General features: G+C 42.8%; 1 pseudogene; it reads right to left on the reverse strand.

The window, feature by feature from the left end:
- Nucleotides 1-20032: 20032 nt before the first annotated feature.
- LOC112932441 (N-alpha-acetyltransferase 20 pseudogene) lies at nt 20033-20675 on the reverse strand (annotated as a pseudogene).
- Nucleotides 20676-21429: the final 754 nt, after the last annotated feature.

The raw sequence follows: 21429 nt of genomic DNA on the forward strand, positions 1-21429 counted from the left end.
TATTTCATGATTCGAATACTTATTTAATCCTTCATTATTTCTTTTTTTTTTTTTAATTTTTTTTTAATTTTTATTTATTTATGATAGTCAAAGAGAGAGAGAGAGAGGCAGAGACACAGGCAGAGGGAGAAGCAGGCTCCATGCACCGGGAGCCCGATGTGGGACTGGATCCCGGGTCTCCAGGATCGCGCCCTGGGCCAAAGGCAGGCGCCAAACCGCTGCGCCACCCAGGGATCCCTCCTTCATTATTTCTAATGTAAAATAAACTGACCTATTTCACCTAGCCCCAGTCTCGTAGAAGATATAGTTTACCTTCTATTCTTGGTCATATGAATATGAACTATTTGCTCCATCACAAAATAAACTCAGAGAGCAGTTTGAAATCAGGTCAGATAAAATCAGTAGTCAGGTTGGGTCACAGTCTTTTCCTCTACATTTGCCTTCTTTCCCACCAGTCTTAAATTTTCCATTGGAGAAAAAAAAATGTTGACTACAGAAGAAAAGAACAAAAGAGGGAAATAATAAAAACAGAATATGATGAAAATACATAAAACTGGACCAACAGAATCCCTGTCGGTGGCAAATGCATCTATGTGGAAAACACAGCATTTTTGCCTTCCATGAGCTTATGAGATGTTTATAAAGCACCCAGTGTGTAACTTCTACACAAGAGACACAGGTGAGATGATCTGAGGAGGTCATGAGTCATAAACTCACATGGCTACAGGACCAAACCAGGTAACACAAATGTGTGATCATGACCAAGACAAGAGGGATGAGCAGGCAAACAGGAGAATGCTTATTCTGTCTAAAACATTCACAGTTAATTGAGGGAAAAAAAACACCCAGGGCCTGCTGTGGGATTCTGGTTTTCCTTCCTTACAACATGAGGAGAAAGTCAACACTTAGGGAAAAGCTTATGTTTGGGATGCCTGGGTGGCTCAGTGGCTGAGCGTCTACCTTCAGCTCAGGTCATGATCCTGGGGTCCTGGGATTGAGTCCTGCATTGGGCTTCCCTTGGGGAGCCTGTTTCTCCCTCTGCATGTGTCTCTGCCTCTCTCTGTGTGTCTCTCATGAATAAGTAAATAAAATATTTTTAAAAACAGAAAAGAAAAACTTTTATTTGAAGTAAACTTTGAAGAATGACTAAGATTTCCAAAACATAAGAAGAAAAAAGAGTAAGAGTAGAAGAAAAGACATTGTCCCCTGAAAATTTTCCCAGGTTGCTGTGGGAGAGGAGCCCATGTAGTGGGATGAGGAGGAATGTAGACTTTACTGAGTAGGTCCAGAATAGAATTCTAGATCACCTCCAGACTGTTCTTTTCCCAGAGTCCTGTAGCTCACAAATGGTACTCCCGTACCTCTTGTCACTCTGGCCTGAACCTAGGAGCTGTCACTTTTCACTTTTTCTCTTAGACCCCAGGGACAGGGTCAGGTTTTGTGGAAATAAATCTCACACATTTGTGTAGGGAGAGGGTTCTCTTTGAGAGAAAGACTATAAAACTAAGTGCATAAAATGAATATTTATTTTGGATGGGCTGGTGCAAGTAACAGGGAGCCCATCTCTGCAGAGCCTCTACCAAAGCCATCATTAGCATCTACCTTCAAAAATGTGTCCAAAGTTCAACTTCTCCTTCTGACATCCACCAGTCCCTGTCCAGCCCAAGGCACCAACCAGCAGTGGCGTAGATACCTACACTTTCAGCCCCTTACTCTCTCCTTCCCCACACCCTTGCTCTGCTGTTCTCTGTCTGTTCCAAACACCCCAGGCACAATGATCCTTTGAAATCGAAATCAGATCACATCATCCCTTTCCCCCAAACCCTTCATGGCTATCCATCCCACATAGAATAAAATCCAAAGTCCTTCCTGGAGGCTCCAGAGTCCTTGTATCCAGCCCCTTTTCACGCCTGTCAGTATCTCCACTGATCACTCCATGGTAGCCATTCCTTTTTTTTTTTTTTTTAATATGAATGCAAATAGCCATTCCTTTAACAAGTCCAACACTCCACTGCCTGAGGGCCTTTGTATTTGTTTTTCCCTCTGCCTGGATCACCTTTTCCCTAAATATTTTCATGTCTATCTCCTTCACTGTATTCAAAGAGGCAGCATTAGTTCAAATGCTGCCTCTGATGACTCTGTCTAAATGCACCACCATTTAACCTCTATCCCCTTGCTTGGTCACTTGATATCTATTATCACTGCTTGCTTTACTATTATTTATTCATTTGTTGTTATGAAGTGTTCCCACTGGAGGTACACTCCACTTAGCCAGGAATTTTGTCTGCTTTACTTGCTTCTGTTTTCCCAAAGCTGAACCTTCCACCCGCCATAGAGAGTACTGTAAATCCTTCTCTGGGGGAATATGATATCTTCCAAAGCCTCCGCAATTTTTTTTTTTATACACTAGGCCTAGCATTTAATTTAAAAAACTTTCTGATGGGTACCTGGGTGGCTCAGTGGCTGAGAGTCTGCCTTTGGCTCAGGTTGTGATCCTGGGGTCCTGGGATCGAGTCCCACATCAGGCTCCCCACAGGGAACCTGCTTCTCCCTCTGCCTGTGTCTCTGCCTCTCTCTGTGTGTCTCTCATAAATAAGTAAATAAAATGTTTAAAAATAAGTAAAAATAAAAAAAATTCTGAGCATATCAAGAAATAAGACCAAAAAGAGGAAAAAACAGACAATAGAAAGAGATCCATGGATGACCCAATTATTGAAATTATGAGGCATAGCTTCCGTGTTAGGTGTAATTAATATGTTTGAGAAAATAGACTGAACATATGGGACATGACGAAGGTACAGATGCAGTATGGTAAAAAGGCCTAACATGAGCACACCTGGGCTCCTGAGATGAGTGCAAAGCAGAAAAGAAATGGGGTATTTGAAGAGATAATGGCCAAGGATTTTCCAGAAGTGATAAAATACATTCAGCTACAAATTCAAAAATCTCTCCAAGTGCCAGATGGGATGCGTACAAAGGAAACCACAATTGGGCCTATTGTAGTGGGACTGCTAAAAACAACAAAGTGGGAATCTTTAAAAACGGGGGAAAGAAAGAAGGAAGAGGGAAGAAGGGGAAGCTGGAAAAATAAGCACTACTTCCAAAGAACAGCAAGAAGGATGACAAATTGGTTCCCAAGAGATACTTTGGCAATCATAAAACAAAGGAATAGAGCATTTTTAAAGTACTATGAGAACAAGTTGCCAACCTAGATATCTGTAAAAGCAAGCATATTCTTCAAAGATGAAGGCCAATTGTAATTTCCAGATAAAAAAGTCTGAGAAAAATCTGCCACCAGCAGACCTGAACTAAGAAATGTTCATCGAAGTTTTTCAGGCAAAGGGAAAATTATTTCAGACAGATGTTCAGAAATGTAGGTAATGAGCTTCCTGCCTCTCAGCATGGAAACCAGCACCTGCAGGGCCTCCTGCCCACATCTGCACCCTGATTTCCTCTGCAGACCTCCCAACCCCAGCTCACCCCCAGCCTAGAGGACTCCCTTTGAGGCCCCACTCCCTCTGCTCACCCACGCCACCAGTTGCTGATCCCATGCTGCCACCTGCACTCCAAAGGGTTGCTTTCTGCTTACCCAGTGACAATATACCAGCTCCAGCTGGGGCAAGCCAGTGAACTTGCCTTCTATCCACTGGGCTGAACTACACCTCTGATGAGGTCTGAACTCTCATGTTTACCTTTCCTCCACTGAGAATGCTCTGAGTTGTAGGATATCATATAGAGCTTCCTAACACTTTATAGTCACTCTTAGATTAAGGCCCAGACACTTCCACATAGGCTGCATTCATCATGCCAACAGCCATCTTGTCCCACTATAGGCATTAACAACTATCTCACTGCTTCCACCACAGCTCAGACTTTGGAAATGTGCTTTTGTGTCTCACGGTGTCTAATGAGTTCCAGAGGGAAACTGACTCTAGTAGGTAGTCAGTGGAACATTCTTAGACTAGGGTAGAATATTTATAAAGGGTGTTCTCTCCCACAAATGAAAGTAGGGTAGACCCTGATGCAGGCAGAAAGGCTGGGAAAGCTGGACATAACTGATTCCAGAGGTATTAGATTGCCTTAGATTCCAGAGAGTGTTATTCTCAAAATACAGGTTGAAGGTAGTGGTGGACATTTTTATATTCTACTTCTCTCCTCAAGTGTGGAGATGGTCAGTAAACTTGGATGCATAGCTTCATTAGTGGTGCCTTGGAGGTGTGTTAATGATGAAGCATGAGGCAGTGTTACCTGAGCAGGGGCTCTATCTGTTACAGATGAGAGACTGAACCAGAAATTAAGAATTTGGCAGAAGGGAACAATTGAACCAGAAATGGCCAGAGATGTGTAAGCTTTTAAGAATCCTTGGAAATAGCTGGGGAAGCCTTGGATGATAATTCCAAGCATGCCGTTTGAAAACTAAGAGAGCTGTAACCTGGGATGCCTGGGTGGCTCAGTGGTTGAGCATCTGCCTTTGGTTCAGATTGTGATCCTGGGGTCCTGGAATTGAGTCCAGCATCGGGCTGTCTGCAGGGAGCCTACTTCTCCCTCTGCCTGTGTCTCTGCCTCTCTCTCTCTCTGTTTCTCTCATGAATAAATAAATACAATATTTTTAAAAATAAAGCTGTAACCCCCAAAATTCCAAGTATTTAGGCATACCCAAGAGATACCTGGGTATCACCAGCATTTATGAACTGACTTTATTCTCCAAGTGGTAAAATGGTCAGGAAAGCAATAATTTACCCGTTTCACTTTCCAGAGTTATATTTTTGGTTACACCAGAGCCAGATTTTCAGTTGTTTTTATTTTCCTATCACATATGTAAAAAAACAAAAACAAAAACAAATCTATATTGGTAAACTTCAACAGCCAAGGTTTTCCTCATTTTGAAATGTTACTTGACATCACCTACAAAAAATTAACAACTTAATTATTTTTTAAAGGCGTCTAGGTTTGATTACCAGAAAATGCTATCAGAGGCCATTAATTACACTAGATGCAAATGTATAGGCTTCGCTTACATGGATTTTTGTTTGGGCAAAGAAATACGATAACTCCAGTCTATTCTTTTTCCTGGAACAGTGGTTAACTTTTGACCATGAGATGAAGAAGAAGTGAATTCTCCCTGTATAGGCATCTAGGAGGTGTTACAATCATGCAGATGTGCTGATTCCTGGGATGAATCCAGAACGCGCTCACATGTGCTCTCAAGATGGCGAGGATGCGAGAGACCTTTCCTGGAACAGGTTTCTGGTCATCTGGTTTGATTTCAGTGGTCAGTTGTACTACCAGTCATCTAGAAAATTATCTGAACTCCTGATGTATCTTAATATATTTTCTTTTGTCTGTGATAGTCTCATTCTTAAGCTAGATGCTTCTAGGAGGGTGGGGAGGACTCTCAGTGAGATACAGGAAAGTAACATTGTCCTCTTTGTATTTTTCTGGGAGACCTTAGTCTTAATAACTAAAATTTGAATATGGCCTTTACAGCTGGCAAATAACTTTTCCATATTCATTTGATTCTTGAGAACAACATGGTGCAGCACAAAAAAAGCAGGGCCATTGAAGCCAGAGGGGCTTGACTTTCAATTCTAGTGTGACTATTTGCTTGCTCTGAGTTCCTGGACTAGCTACTTCATGCTTTGGTGGATGCTTTTGACAGCAGGTAATTGAGATCCAAACCAAGCTAGCTGAAATGAACAGGGAATTTGTAATCTACTCATTGAAAAAAGTCTAGAGGGAGGCGACTGTCTGGGTCCTCTCAGTCCAATGGCTGTCTTGCCATCCCTCCGCCACCCCAGAGGGTCCTCCTCCAACTGGTAATGAGGTGGACAGAGCAGTTCCAGACATCACACTGCCAACCGGAGGATAGCCAAACCAGTTATTAGCATCGTAAAATACTTTGGTACCAGTTGATAAGTAGCCATTGCTCTGAACCTGCTGAGTACCCCCAGCATCGGCTGCTATAACCCCCCACCCCAGGACTTCCCCAAAGTCCAGCACTAACAGAGTGATCTGCAGCCCAGCAGGGAGCCCCATATCCTGCTTTGGTTGTATCTGGCATTCATCATGATAAATATGCACCAATTAAACATTATTTCTATTACTCTGGTAACGTGTGTTAACATTTGGAGGAGGAGAGCCTGTCTTTCCCTATGGCTTTATGTCTGAGCAGGGAAACATACTTTGCAGAAGTCCCTAGCTCACTGTTTCCCAGTTCCCCTTGCCCCACCTCAATAATGTGGTCATTTCCTGACCAGTTTATATGACCCCTTGTTAATTGAGAATAAAGTTCAAAAGCTGATCATCCGCAAAGGGGATAGACTCACTCCCAAGGTTAACGGGAGGGAGGACTTCCTTGCTAGGTCAGAGAAGAGTAGATATTAGCACAAAAGTCAGAATATGCTCATTGTCAATGTTCTCTCCTAAGCAACAGTCTGGTGAGGATCAGATGAAATCACATGGTACATTACTTAGAACAGAGTTTGGCTTACTGATTCACACCAGGTGCTCAACAGATGGCAGTTGGCCACATTCAAAACAGTCATAATGGCTCTGCTGTTGTCAAGAACTGTGGAGGGTCTGAGATTTCACACCACTTGCAAGCTTAACAAGTAGGCCTGCCATAGTTTCATGGATCTTGGCAAAGGACACCACACTCGTGGGGCAAAGACACAGAAACTTACCACTCATAGCAGTAGCCAGAGTATCAGCATTTTCAGGGCTTTGAGACCCAAGCCCCACAGGATGATTCCAAGAAGGCCCAGGGACCCCACCATGTGCAGTGAGTTGCATTACAAGAGAGGAACCCTGAGCTTAAGAAAGCCCAGTATTTTTATATGGTGTGGGGAACACGCCTGCCCTTTGCTCAGGAGGGAGACGTGATCTCTGTTTCCCAAGGCTGTTCTCTATACAGACACCCTTGAAAAGCTATTTCAGAACAACGGCAACCAGTGCCTCTTTTCACAAGACATGCAGCATTTTGAGAGATCCCACTGAGCATTATCTCCCAAGAGCTGTTGTTTGATGGTGAGTTAAAAAGTTGAAATATCTTTCCATAGCAGGCAAGTTTTATTTTTCTTACTTGGAGCACTTGACTAGCCCTCTGTTAGTGTAAGAGTTGCACTGTGTATGTTATGTTGGTGGGGGACCGCATGTTCCTGGGCCCATATGTCAGAAGTCTTAGTAGATGAGATAAACTTGTATGATCTGTAATCAATATCCCTGTGGACAGCTCATATTGAAGTGTTCGCCGATACCTCGGGCTGCTCTCACTGACATGTCTTACAAATGACACAGGCTAGTGAGAACTCTAGCATGTATGTGGAAAACCCAACACAAACTCATCTATAGCAAGATCACCTCACCTTAAATCAAATGGACATTTAAGAGGTTGGGTGAATCTGGAGAAAGGACTGGCTTGTCTGGAAAAAGACAGCAAGACATAGAATGTTCAACAGAAGGTATTCATAGCTACTCAAAACTATTATTTAACAATAAATGAAAATGACAGGTTTTTGGTAAACATCCAAAAGCACTGGACCTCTACTTGACTGTCACGGCAGAAACTGAACTTTGCTGCATTGACTCTAGGTCTTAGGACTCCAGTGGACTTTGGAGTCCAGCAGACATCCCAGCCTCTGCGGCTTGCTAGCTGTGTGAGGATACACAAGTTTCACACAAAGGAACATTTCTGTTCTTTAACTAAAATGTAGAACTAATAGCACCTACCTCATAGGCCATTTTGAAGAGTCAATTCTGGAATTGAACTTAGCCTAAAGCCCAGTGCATGTTGTCAGTAACAGTGGGTGATATGCTTGTTTAAAAAGCTTTACTAGTGAGGGCACTGGGGTGGTACAGTTGATTGGGTGTCAGACTCTTGGTTTTGGCTCAGGTCATGATCTCAAGGTCATGAGATTGAGCCCCATGTCCGGCTCAGCGCTCAGCAGGGAGTCTTCCTAGTGTTCTCGCTCTCCCTTCCCACTCCCCTTCCCACTCATGCTTTCTCTCTATATAAAATACATGAATACATCTTTAAAAAAAAACCCCACAACACTACTGATGATAATCTTAATAATATATCAAAAAATATGCCTATACTCCATCTGTGTTTCTCTCCAGACATATGTGGGACAAAAAGGCTATTTCATAAAGCACCTACACATGGGGAGCTTAGACGGGTCATCAAAATGATGAGGCATCCCAGAGACCCAGTACCACCTGTGTGCCACCATAAAGTCTCTCCGGGTAATGCATCTCTCCATTTCCTGGACTCTGTGCAGCCACAGAGCCAGCTCCCAGCTCTGGGAGATGGGTGTAAGTAAGGTGCAGTGATCAAATTCTAGAATGTTGGGTGTGCATCCTGGCTCCACTGTTTTTGACTGTAAACAGATCACCTCAACAAAGAGTTGTAATGCTTAAATATTTTATTTATTTTTTAAAAAACGGTTTTATTTATTTGAGAGAGTAAGAGAATGCATGCGTGCGTGGTAAGGTGTGGGTGAACCGGGGGAGAAAGAGTCTCCAGCAGACTCCACGCTAAGCGCAGAGCCCAAAGTGGGATTAGGTCTCACAATATGAAATCCTGACCTGACTCAAAACCAGGGGTCAGGAGCTCAATTGAGTGCACCATCCAGGCACCTCTAAAACACATTGATTCTTAACTAGCACAATTTCTGGCACATTTTACACATTCAATAATTATATATTCCTCTCTTCCCATCTCTATTACAAAAAAGCAGTTGTTTTTCTCCAAGAGTGTGTCAAGCTGCCACTTTTGGGTGGCTAGAAAGGAGCAGCCATTTCAGCGAATCTTAAACTCCTTAAATGTTAGTGAGCATCAGAATCACTTGCGAAGCTAGTTAGAAATGCATATTCTTTTTTTTTTTTTTTTTTTTTTTTTTAGAAATGCATATTCTTAAGGCCCATCCAGAAACATGTTGCACAAATAAATCTGGGGTGGCACCCAGAAATCTGCATTTTTAGGAAACTCTGCAGGGGATCATTCCGGTGTCAGTGATGTGTTGACTACACTCAGAGAAATGCTGTCTCCAATGTGCCCTACTGTGTTGGTCTCAGCTATCTATCTAGTATTGCTAATGTCTCTTTACTTTCTTTCTTTCTTTCTTTCTTTCTTTCTTTCTTTCTTTCTACCATATTACACAACAGAAATTTTATTTTCAAAGTGATATGTAGAGCAGTGGCTGAGGGGATCCACCAGGGTCAGGGAAGGCAGCTCTGCATTTTCATTTTAGAATCCTGTTCACTTCTCAGGACCTAGAAGTGACAGTGCAAATAAAAAGTGAATTTTCCCGTGAGTAGGAGACTCAATCTTAGTTTGAGATAAGAGCAGTGGAAGAGTGTTCTCATTGTAAGTGCACAGAAACACTAAAAGTAAAGGGTTGTCTGGTAATAACAAAAAGGATTTTATCAAGCAAGAGGAACTCAATCCAGGGGTGCCTGGGTGGCTCAGTCAGTTAAGTGTCCAACTCTTGATCTTGCCCAGGTCTTGATCTCAGGCTCGTGAGTTCAAGCCCCATGTTGGGCTCCATGCTGGGCATGAAGCCTACCTGAAAAAAAAAAAAAGGAGAAAAAAAAAAAAGAACACAATTCATTAATGTGGTCAGTGAGTATTCGGGTTATTCTATAGATGAACTCAGAAATGGTTAGAATTTTTCAGGAATGAACATAGACTCAGCTTCTTACTGTGTTAATCTGTAACACTGATATCTCCTGTACTTGAGAAAAGAAAAATTATATGCAGATAACATTGGTGATAAATGCTCCACCCTCTTTCAAGGTATAATGTTGCGTATGGAGGTGCCTGGTGGGGAATGGCTGTTGGTTCTTCCCTACAACACAGGTCTTGGAATAAATGGGGTATTGTGGTCTATTCCCAGCTGGCTATTTCTAAGAAATAGAGTATTTCTGTGACAGAGACTCTCTTCCTAAGGGAAGTTCCTTATTCATTATTCAAATCCATACCCATCCCTGGAACAGGTTCAGCAACAGAAGTTCCTTTGCTTTAGGATGGTGAGGTATAAATAGTTCTGTAGGATTGAATGCCCATATTATCTCATAATATTGAAAGCATTGGAATGTAGCTGTGAATCAGGTTTCAAGCTGTTGTACCATTTCTTGGGGGGAAAATGACTTTAACTAATCCAGCCCTCGAAGGTCTAATGAATTTAATTGCTCCTATTTTGAGGCTAGCTTCGAAAGGTGTACCCAATTAACCTGGCTGTATTTGAAGGGTGAGGGGAGGAATCATCAAGTCAAATAAGAAGGCGACACTCAGAAACACAAAACTCAACACGATGTTAGCTTTTGGGGGTAGAGATTGACCCGGGGAGACGTGTGGCACCTCCGGGCCATCCTAAACTTGAGAACGAACATGGACACAGTGATGCGGAGTGGATGATTTCCTTCACACACAGGGGAAAGAAGAGCCTTTCTGCTCCGTCTCTAAGTAAGCGGTATCGTGGCCTCTGCCCCGAGGGGAGAGAAGCCTTCCCCCCCCCCCCCCCCCCCCCCCCCGCCTTCCCAGACTGCGGCACAGAGGACACACAGCGAGCGAGTGGTGCTGGAAACGACCATGCTGTGCCTGTCATTTTGGATCTATAGGACAACAGTGACTTTCCATAAACATCTCATTTCCTTTGTCCTTCCTTAGATGTAGTAATCCATCGGTCCACCTGTCCGGCTGTCTGGCTGTGTCTCCATCTCCTCCATCCTGCTCAGCCTTGTTATTCAGAGATCTCGCTCCTGGCACTTTCCCCATCGGGCTCCCTGCATGGAGCCTGCTTCTCCCTCTGCCTGTGTCTCTGCCTCTATGTGTGTGTCTCTCATGAATACATAAATAAAGTCTTTTTTAAAAAGTTTCCATTTCCCTTTTAAGTATCAAGATCCCCCACTCCCCCACCCCCACCCCTCCTGTCACACATCTGTGGGGAGGCAAGTCACTGTCTTCTATCCTGGTTCTGTGATCTTGAGCCTGCTAGGCTTTGTACCCCAAAGCAGAGGGGCTGGACTCCACCTCCAATACCCCTCGGGTTGGGCAATGGTTTTGAGCCGTGAGGAGGAGCTGGTGCAGGTGGAGGATTTCCCTCCTGTGAGCCCACGGGGCACCCCAGGCCCGAGGTGGTAGAGGGAGGTCCTCCCATGGGGGGAGGGAAGGCCCACATCCTTGGGGACCTGGGCCCATGAGCACTCACATGACATTCCCGGCATCTTCCCTGTGAGCCAGTCATGCCACCTCCTGGCCCTCAGGTTGTTCTTTGTTAACATATCCCAGGAGCAGACTCCAAATGCAGAAAAGCATCAGGGGCTCTAAGTCCTGGTGGTTTTAATCACTTCTGATATTTATATATATAAACTCTCAGGAAAATCAGTGCTCATTGGTTTCCTTTCTCTTCTCCGTCTCTTCTTCTCTCACACAAAGAAAGCTCGGGGTGCCTTCCACTCTGTACTTGTCTCCCCTCCGAGTGCTCCCGGGCATTTCCAGGCTGAAACACAAGGTAGAACTGCTGATTTGGGGCAAGGAGTAAAGAAAGCATTTTCGCAGAAACTGAACCAAACAAAAAATGCCTATTTATGTTTTTTGAGTACGTTTGCATTAACCTGGAGGAGATAGGCGATGAGAGCACACCCAGGTGTGAGACCTGGACACATCAGAGAGGGGAGATGACAGCAGAGAGGCAGCAGAGGTGGAGTTTATACTATTAAGGTTTTCTGTATGCTTCTTTTTGTCATTCTGCTTGTCAGGGTGAACATTATTTTGCAAATTAAATAAAAATAGAGAACACTTTTCTTTGTTTAGATTTTATTTATTTATTTGAGGGAGGATGCACATGAGCAGGGGGCAGGGGGAGAGGGAGAGGCAGGCTCTCCACTAAGCGGGACCTGATGCTGGACTCGATTTCAGGACCTTGGGATCATAACCTGAGCCGAAGGCAAATGCTTAACTGACAGAGCCAGCCAGGTGGCCCCAAATAGAAAACATTTTATTTTACTATTTTTTAAAAAGATTTTATTTATTTATTCATGAGAGACAGAGAGGGAGAGACACTGGCAGAGGGAGAAGCAGGCTCCTTGCAGGAACCCCGACATGGGACTTGATCCTGGGACTCCAGGATCACGCCCTTGGGCCAAAGGCAGGTGCTAAACCGCTGAGCTAGCCAGGCACCCCGAAATAGAAAACATTTTAAAAGGAGTAAGTGGACTTCCTCTTCTAGGAAGCTGACACAGACATACTTTCCCCTATCCTTCCCACTAAACACAACTTTAAAAACTAGACATTATATATAAAACAAAAATAAAAGACTCTGCAAGGTGGAGAGATAAGGCAGACGATCTCTGAGCAGCAGGAGTCCCTGGAGCAAGCTGATTTCCTGGGTTTTCATTCTGCCCCCCTTTATCCTGCACTTGGAGCTAAAGATGCCATCCCGCCAGGAAAAGCCAGAGGGTATAGACCCACTAAGGCCCCGCCAAAGCCTGCTCTCTGCAGCCAAAGGATGGGGAAGAGGACATCCTCGCAAGGTTTGTGAGGACATAATTACCTTTCTAGCCCAGTGGCACACCACAGGGGAAACTAGGGCCCCCACCCCAGCAAAGGTTGACTGGGAACTCCCGCCCCAGCCCGGGCTGTACGAAGGTGGGAGGTTTTCGGACAACCACCTCCGTCCAGGGTGTCAGGTGGGACTGTGTGGGGGGCCTGGGATTCCACGCTGCATGGGTCCAAACAAGACACTCTTCCTTCCCACTGGGATGGTATCAGAGTCAGCCACCAGCTCTCAGTGGTAATAAGGCTTCCCTCGCCAGCTGCGCCCCGTGTCGATGACTCAGAACAAGGGACTTCCACCCCCTCCCAGCCAGGGATGTATTAACAGAGGCCTACGGGGCAACCTGAACTCCCACCCCGCCTAGCAATACCTTCTATCATACAAAGTTTTTAAAGCATGGAGACTCAGAATAAGTACAGTAAGAAATGATATACTTACTTGAGTCTGTTAATGAGTAGTTGGATGTTTGAAATAGCTGGTTTCCTCTGTTTTAAAAACTTTTATTTTATTTTCCAGTTAGTTAACATACAGCATAATATTAGTATCAGGTATACAATATTGTGATTCAACACTTCCATACATCCCCCGGTGCTCATCAGGACAAGTGCCTTCCCTAAGTCCCACCACCTGTTTCAGCCACTCCCCTACCCCCTCCCCTCTGGTGACCATCAGGTCTCTATAGTTAAGAGTCTGTTTCTTGGTTTGCCTCTCTTTCCCCCCCCCCTTTGCTTATCTGTTTTTGTTTTTTAAATGTCACATATGAGTGAAGTCATACGGTATTTGTCTTTCTGACTTATTTAATTTAGCATTATATTCTCTAGCTCCATCCACATCATTGCAAATGGTGAGTTTTCATTTTTTTAATGGCTGAGCAATATTCCATTGTATATATTTATACCACATCTTCTTTATCCATTCATCAGTTGATGGACACATGGGCTGCTTCCATAATTTGGCTATTGTAGATAATGTTGCAATAAACATAGGGGTGCATGTATCCCTTTGAATTAGTGTTTTGTATTTTGGGGGTATATACCCCATAGTGCAATTACCAGATCTTAGGATAGTTCTGTTTTTTAACTCTCTGAAGAAACTCATGCTATTAAAATTTTTAATTAAAAAAAAATTTCACAATACATGAATATATTCTAATCTTTTAAAAATTCAAATTCTAGGGGGATCCCTGGGTGGCTCAGCGGTTTAGCGCCCGCCTTTGGCCCGGGGCGCGATCTTGGAGTCCCAGGCTCGAGTCCCGCGTCGGGCTCCCGGCATGGAGTCCACTTCTCCCTCCTCCTGTGTCTCTGCCTCTCTCTCTCTATGTCTATCATGAACAAATAAATCTTTTTAAAAAAATCAAATTCTAGGGGCACCTCGGTGGCTCAGTGGTTGAGCGTCTGCCTTTAGCTCAGGTCATGATCCCTGGGGTCCCGGGATCAAATCTGACATTAGGCTCCCTGCATGGATCCTGCTTCTCCCTCTGCCTGTGTCTCTGCCTCTCTCTGTGTGTCTCTCATGAATAAATAAATAAAATCTTTAAAAAAATAAAGAGGTCAAACTCTATAGAAGTATGTAGAAGAAGGTAATCATGGCTAACAGACTTTCAGTTTTATATACGTCCTTCCAGACAATTCTATGTCCGTTTATATAGATACATACATATTTGCAGGTCTACATTTAGAAAACTAGCCATTGATGTTTTTTAAATAAGTGGCATCAGATTCTATGGGTGAGACCATTACTTTTTTTTAAAGTTTTTATTTATTTATTTGAGAGAGGGAGAGAGCATGTGTGCAAGCAGGAGGAAGGGCAGAGGAAGAAGGAGAAGCAGACTCCCCGCTGAGCAGGGGGCCCAATGCAGGCCTCAATTTCACGACCCTAAGACCATGACCTGATCCAAATTCAAGAGTCAAATACTTAACTGACTGAGCCACCCAGGCACCTCAGCTCTACTGCTTTTTTAAAGCTTTTTAAAAACTCAACACATTATAATGGGTGCTCCATGCTAGTACATGATATTTACTGTCAGTACAGGGTTTTTCCCCCCACAGTTATGAATGTATCACACAATTCTATCATAAGCCAATCACTCTAAGGGCCATAGTGTTCATAACCTTGGTATACGTATAGATGTATGTTTCTAGGGACAATATCTAGAATTGGAATTTCCTGATTGACAATCATGCACAAAGTGTTGATCCCTTTGGCCACACAGCTGCTGGTGAAGCCTGTGCTGAGGCGTGCTCCCGGTAGCGTGTGTGGCCTGTCCTCACATCTGGTATCCAGCACATCCAAGCTGAGAACACGCCCCAGAACAGCTCCCAGCCCCACAGCAACCCTCTGCAGCAGGGTCCCTCTCAATCCAGTCCTGTCTTCTTCCTGCCTTCCAGGCAATTTTTTTCAACATTTCTTCCACATAATGGCAACTCTTGTTTTCTTTTTTTCTTTATTTTATTTTTTTTAATAAATTAATTTTTTATGGGTGTTCAATTTACCAACATACAGAATAACACCCAGTGCTCATCCCGTCAAGTGCCCCCTTCAGTGCCCATCACCCATTCACCCCCACCCCCCACCCTCCTCCCCTTCCACCACCCCTAGTTCGTTTCCCAGAGTTAGGAGTCTTTATGTTCTGTCTCCCTTTCTGATATTTCCCACACATTTCTTCTCCCTGCCCTTATATTCCCTTCTTGCTTTCTAAGCATTACTGTATTACTTATTTTTAAAATATATATCCAGTTATTTGAAAGGACTTGGAGATGTGGGCATATGTGCTCGGTCTGACATCTTGCTCTCTCTCGGCTCCACCAAATGGAAGACAGGTGGTTCAGAATAGTCAAAAGGGAAAGATGTGCTCAGAATCTTTACATAGAAACTCTCTAGGAAATTTGCCTTTTTGGAAATCTCTGATCCGTGGGCTCTGTGAAACATCATCTGTAATGTTAGTTTTTCTGTTGAATGCCTCTAGCTGTGGGTCATGGAGCAGAGGACAGAGATTTTTATGTCACCCTAATGGATTAATGGTTTGAAATCAAATCCTGGCAGAGCATCAAAGACTCACATCAGAAATGCAAGGGTAAAAGTTCTATCTCTTGAAAAAGCAGAACTTTGAGCCTGTTGTTTTGTTTTGTTTTGTTTTGTTTTTTTTACACATTGAGTACATTTATCATATTCTTTTAATCTAAAAAACCAAAAGAAAACCCCATGGTGCCAAAGAAAGAAAGCGTCCAGAGAATAAAGAGTGATTTTGGAAGCAATAAAATTTCCTTTAAAGGATTTGCTTCTTTTAAAGAGCACCTAAATGACCTCATGTTCCATACAAAACTCTCAAATCTGGACATAGACTTTCTGTTTTCTATTTAAAGTCCTGTACAAGAGACCAAGCAAATGCTTGGCCTGCAGGTATTATACCTTGAGCTGCCTTTGCTCTGCCAAATTTTCACCCGCTCAAATCAGCAGGAAAGTTTCTGGCCACAAACCCCACCCTCAAGGCTGGGTCTCAGCAATGTTCTGAAGCAGAGAGGGTTTTTTTGTTTTGGGGGGATTTTATTTGTTTGTTTGTTCAGTCCCCTGGCTTCCCAACCTGGGTAATCTTTTTCCTTCTTTCTGTGTTTTCTTCTTTCTCCCAGTGCTTCAGAACTTTCAGATTCTTTATTAGATTTAGGAGCCTGCTTCTCCCTCCTCCTGTGTCTCTGCGCCTCTCTCTCTCTCTCTCTCTCTCTATGTTTATCATAAATAAATAAATAAATCTTTAAAACATATTTAAAAAAAGATTTAGGTGCAAATGGCTATTAGCTTTATTTTTATTTTTATTATTTTTTATTGGAGTTCAATTTGCCAACATATAGCATAACACCTTTCTTTTATTGCTTGGAAAATATCTGCTTGTTAACATATGCACTTTAGGGATGCTTGGGTGGCTCAGTAGTTAAGCGTCTGCCTTCAGCTCAGGTCGTGATCCTGGACACCCGGGATCGAGTCCCACATCGGGTTCCCTGAGTGGAGCCTGCTTCTCCCTCTGCCTATGTCTCTGCCTCTCTCTCTCTATGTCTCTCATGAATAAATAAATAAAATCTTAAAAAAATAGGTGCTTTAATTATGGAGACGGGGTTGACAAGCAGGTGTGGAGCAGGTGCAGGGGGCCAGGTGGCCTTCAGAACCTTCCAAGTTGGTGAGCAGTACCTCCTTCATCTGCACACCTGGGTGCCACTTCCAGCTTCTCACCATGACTTTCATCTGGTTGTGGCCAAAACAGGATCATACTTCTGTGCCTCTTAGGTTCAGTGAAGAGGTAGGAGTCAGCCGGGCTTTGAGCAGTAACTGCTCAGAAATGAGCCTCTCCACCGCCTCCAGGGAAGGAAAGCAGTGAGAACAAGCAGGACCTTCGCCCTTCCTCTACCTTCTTTTTAAAAAATGTTATTTATTTATTTGACAGAGAGACAGAGAGCAAGCCGGAGCAGGGGGAATGGCAGAGGGAGAGGGAGAAGCGGACTCCCCGCTGAGCAGGGAGCTGGACTCGGGGCTCAATCCCAGGACCCTGAGATCATGACCAGAGCCACCCGGCTGCCCCCTCCTCTACCTTCTTCTTCAAAACAATTCCTTATTTGTCCTTTTTTCTTTTTTTCAGTGTGAAATGTTGAAAAAGGGAGTTCTGTGTCCAAAATAAAGATGGAAAACCTAGTGAAGGCAAGCATATTCTTTGGAATGGAATAGGGCTCTGCTTCCTGCTTCTTGGAGCTCAGGTGGGTTCAAAATAAGTCTTGGTCAAAGAAGACCTTGGCCAAAAGTCACATTGGGCCAACGGAGATGGTGGCCTACAATAACCTCCCAGCTCAGGCTGCACTTTTGTAGGGAGGGGACCTGTGCATTCTGTCCCCTGGGGCAGGAAAGCTAATATAGATGAGAGACCTTTTCAGTGACTATGGAAACGCAGACTGTTGCTGATGACGTGTTCTATTTTAGCTAACTCGCCAAGCTTTGGTGTCCTCATCTGTAAAATGGGAATGATGACAGTGACTTCACAGGGCTGCTGCAACAGTTGAACAAATAATATGTGGAAAGCTCTCTGGCTAGCGTTTGGCCCGAAGTCAATGCACATGCACGCTATTGTTACTAAGCACCTGCTGTCTCAGGTCTCTTTATGCGAGAACCACGTGTCACCCAGCTGGAAAGGAAATGCTTGGATAGAATTATGCTTCTCGGCCTATATCCTGCCTTCTCCCATCTCCCCACAGCCCCCGGCACACAGTGAGTTCTCAGCAGATACTGCTCATTGACTTATATGTAGTGCAGCTGAGCTCACGCGTTCCCCTTTCTCCTGCAGCCCCTGAGATCCTGTGGTTCCACTTGCCCTTGTTTCTGTTTGCTCTTTTATGGAGAATGCCACCTTCACTCCTAAGCACTTTTTGATTTTTTTTTTTTTTTTAGACAAAAAAGTTTCTGCAATTTGATCTTTTGGTTTACCTACATGAGGTAAAGGAAAAGAAACGATAAAAATCAAGGGTTTTGTAGGTTTTTATTTTTTCTAAGATTTTATTTATTCATGAGAGACACAGAGAAAGAAAGGCACAGACATAGGCAGAGGGAGAAGCAGGCTCCCTGCTGAGTGGGGAGCCCGATGAGGGACTCCATCCCAGGACCCTGGGATCATGCCCTGAGCCAAAGGCAAATGCTCCACCACTGAGCCACCCAGGTGCCCCGTGGTTTTCTAAATGTACCTTTTGAGTCAACCCAGTAAGAGCTTGTTTTTCCCACTCTTAAACTATAGGATATTGGAAAATATTTTTGGTTTCACTTTGCTTTATATTCTACACTTGTAAAAAGAGGAGAATTTTGAATGCAGTGGAGACTATGGTTTTTACAAGATGATATCAGTAAAGAGTCACTACATAAGGATGATATCAGTAAAGAGTCACTACATAAAGTGTATTCAATTGTAGGGAGACAAAGAGGATTATATTCTTATCCACCACTGGGTGAATTTTGAGTTAAAAGTAGATCTGATATGAAATGAATTATGCATACATAAATTATAAATAATTACATAAATATACATAATAGATATTATCTATATGTGATATAGATACTATACATTATAGATATCACATATCTAAAATATACATAATAGATATCACAGTTGATGTTGAATTCACAAAGAAGTTTTCTTGCTTAACGTATACTTTATTTTTTTAAGATTTATTTATTTGAGGCGGGAGGGGCAAAGGGAGAGGGAGAGAGAAACCTAAGAAGACTCCACCCTGAGCTCAGATACCAATTCAGGGCTTGATCTCATGACCCTGAGTTCACAACCTGAGCTGAAACCAAAAGTGGATGCTTAACCAACTGTACCCCGAGGAGTCCCTATTTAACATATACTTAAAGATAAATAAAAATGAAATAGTACCGTCACTTCGGAATACAGTGGGTCAGTTTCCTGAAAACTAAACATGCAGTTTGTATTACCTAGCAGTTGTATTTGTGGGTATTTATTCCAGAAAAATGAAAATTTATGTTTACACAGAAACTTGCCCAGGCATACTCATCATAGCTTGTTCATGATATCCCCAAACTGGAAATAACCAGATGTCCTTCAGTGGTGAATGATTGAACAAACTGTGTTACATGCCTACTATAGATCACTCCTCAGCAATAAAAAGGATGTATTCCAGCTACATGCATCAGGAATTTTGTGAAGGAAAAAGCCACCCTCAAAAGGTTATATGCCATCTGACTTTCTTTATGTAGCATTCTTGAAGTAACAAAATTACAGAGATGGAAAACAAATCATTGATTGCTAGATGTGAAGGAGAGAGGTGGTCGCTATAAAAAGGTAGTACAAGGGAAGCTTGTGTTGATAAAGCAGTTCTGTATTCTGAATGTGATGGTCTACACTTGTGATAAAATGACATAGAGCTGCATACACACACACACACACACACACACACAAATAACAGCATGTAACACTGTGACACCAGAATAAGTTCTGTGTCCTCTACCAACATCAATATCTTGGTTTTGATGCTGAACTCTAGTTTTGCAAGGTGATACAGTTGGAGCAAACCAGGTGAAAGGGTACATGGGACCTCCCTGTATAGATATTCTGCAACTTCTTGTAAATCTGTAGTTCTTTCAAAAAGAAAAAAAAATTCTTTTCAGAGAGTCAACAGTGCATTTTATCATACATCTTAGATTTATACATTTCACATATGCTTTTAAAGCTTCAATTAACAGTTTGATACAAAATAAAAAATATATTTGCAGCAGTGGTTCTCAGGCACAGAATTTAGGAGACTGGAGCAAGTTTTTTTCCTAGCATATAGTGAGTATTACAAAACAAAATAGTGGAATGTTTCCATCTGACCTAGCTGCCTTTTTGATTGAATTTTATTACAGTGAAAGGCTTTAGTAGGTATGAAATTGCTAACTGGAAACAATGAGACTCAAGTTTATAACCTGTATTTTCTTGAAGTCTGTAAGAACTAAATAATTACTTTTTTCCTAATACAGCCCGAAGATCATCCAATGAAAATAATACTGTCCATAAGATATCTGGAGCATCAGGCTAAGAACCACTGCTCATGGTTATTCAATGTCTTCAGGCCTCACAGGATGAGGTAAAGGTATGATGGATTTCTTCTCAGTGTCTCTGGAAAGTGCTTTCCTCATATCATAGGCGTCCTCATCGGGCTCCCCATTGCTGGCTGAGTAGTACTCTATGACTGTCCCATATATACGCTGTAGCCCAATTGCTTGTACATGTTCACTGCAACTTGGTTAGATACTCTTACAAAGAGATCAACAAAAAAATCCACCCTTGCTTTCTGAAATCTCCTCTAATAACTCCATAACTTTAGCAGCCAAAACAAGGCATCGAAATTCTGGGGCGACAGAGAGAGCTGTGATGTGCCCATGCCATTCTTCCCTAGCTACTGAGCCTTCCGCTTTACCCATGATATAACCCATTAACTCTCCACCAGGTGCCTCTGCAACAATGAAGTACTCTGGCCAGTGGGCGAGGTACTATAAGTAAAAAGGAATCCCATAAGTTTCTGTAAGTGGATCCAAGTTAATGTTGTTGAACCGGAACAGGTCATTGCATGTGAAGGCTCGTATCGTGGTCATTGTGCTGCCTCCACTGAAGTCAGCTCCCTGTGACCCCCTCAGAAAGAAAAATTTAAAACAAAAATATAAAAAAGAAAGATAGTTCTGTCCAAATAAATGTCCATTGCAGATGCTAGTTTTTTCAATAGATATATCTAAAAAGGGAGCCGTGTGATATTACAAATGATACACACAAGAGGGACTTTGGAGGCACCAGGGTGGCTCAGTTAGTTGAGCATCTGACTCTTGGTGTCACGCAGGTCACTATCTCAGGATCATGAGATGGAGCCCCATGTCTGGTTCCATGCTCAGCATGGAGTCTGCTTGAGATTCTTTCTCTCTCTCTCTCCCTCTGTCCCTCCCCCTGCTTGTGCATGCTGTCTCATCATTCTCTCTCTCTCTAAAAAATAAATAAATAAAATCTTTATAAAAAGAAAAAGAAAGTGATCTTTGGGGATCAAAAATGTAACACTTTCTCTTTGACTTAGCTTATGAACACAGAGTCGATTTGATCATAAAAACTTTGATCTCCAAATCAAAAACTAGATTTGAACTTCCAAGTATTTTTATTAATCTCTTAAACATTCAAGAGTACTGCCAGCATAGCTGTTAAAGAACATGCGCACTTGTCCATATTTTCAGAGAAAGAAAATGAAACATAAGTTTCTCCCTGTATGCTATATACTGCAGAATTTCCATTAAAATTCCCTATTATCCATAGTTCTCTGTATTTATCTCCCTTCTATTTTATCCCTGTGATAATTGTATGGAGTAT

The sequence above is a fragment of the Vulpes vulpes genome, chromosome 12 (genome assembly GCF_048418805.1).
Source record: "Vulpes vulpes isolate BD-2025 chromosome 12, VulVul3, whole genome shotgun sequence".
NCBI lineage: Eukaryota > Metazoa > Chordata > Mammalia > Carnivora > Canidae > Vulpes > Vulpes vulpes.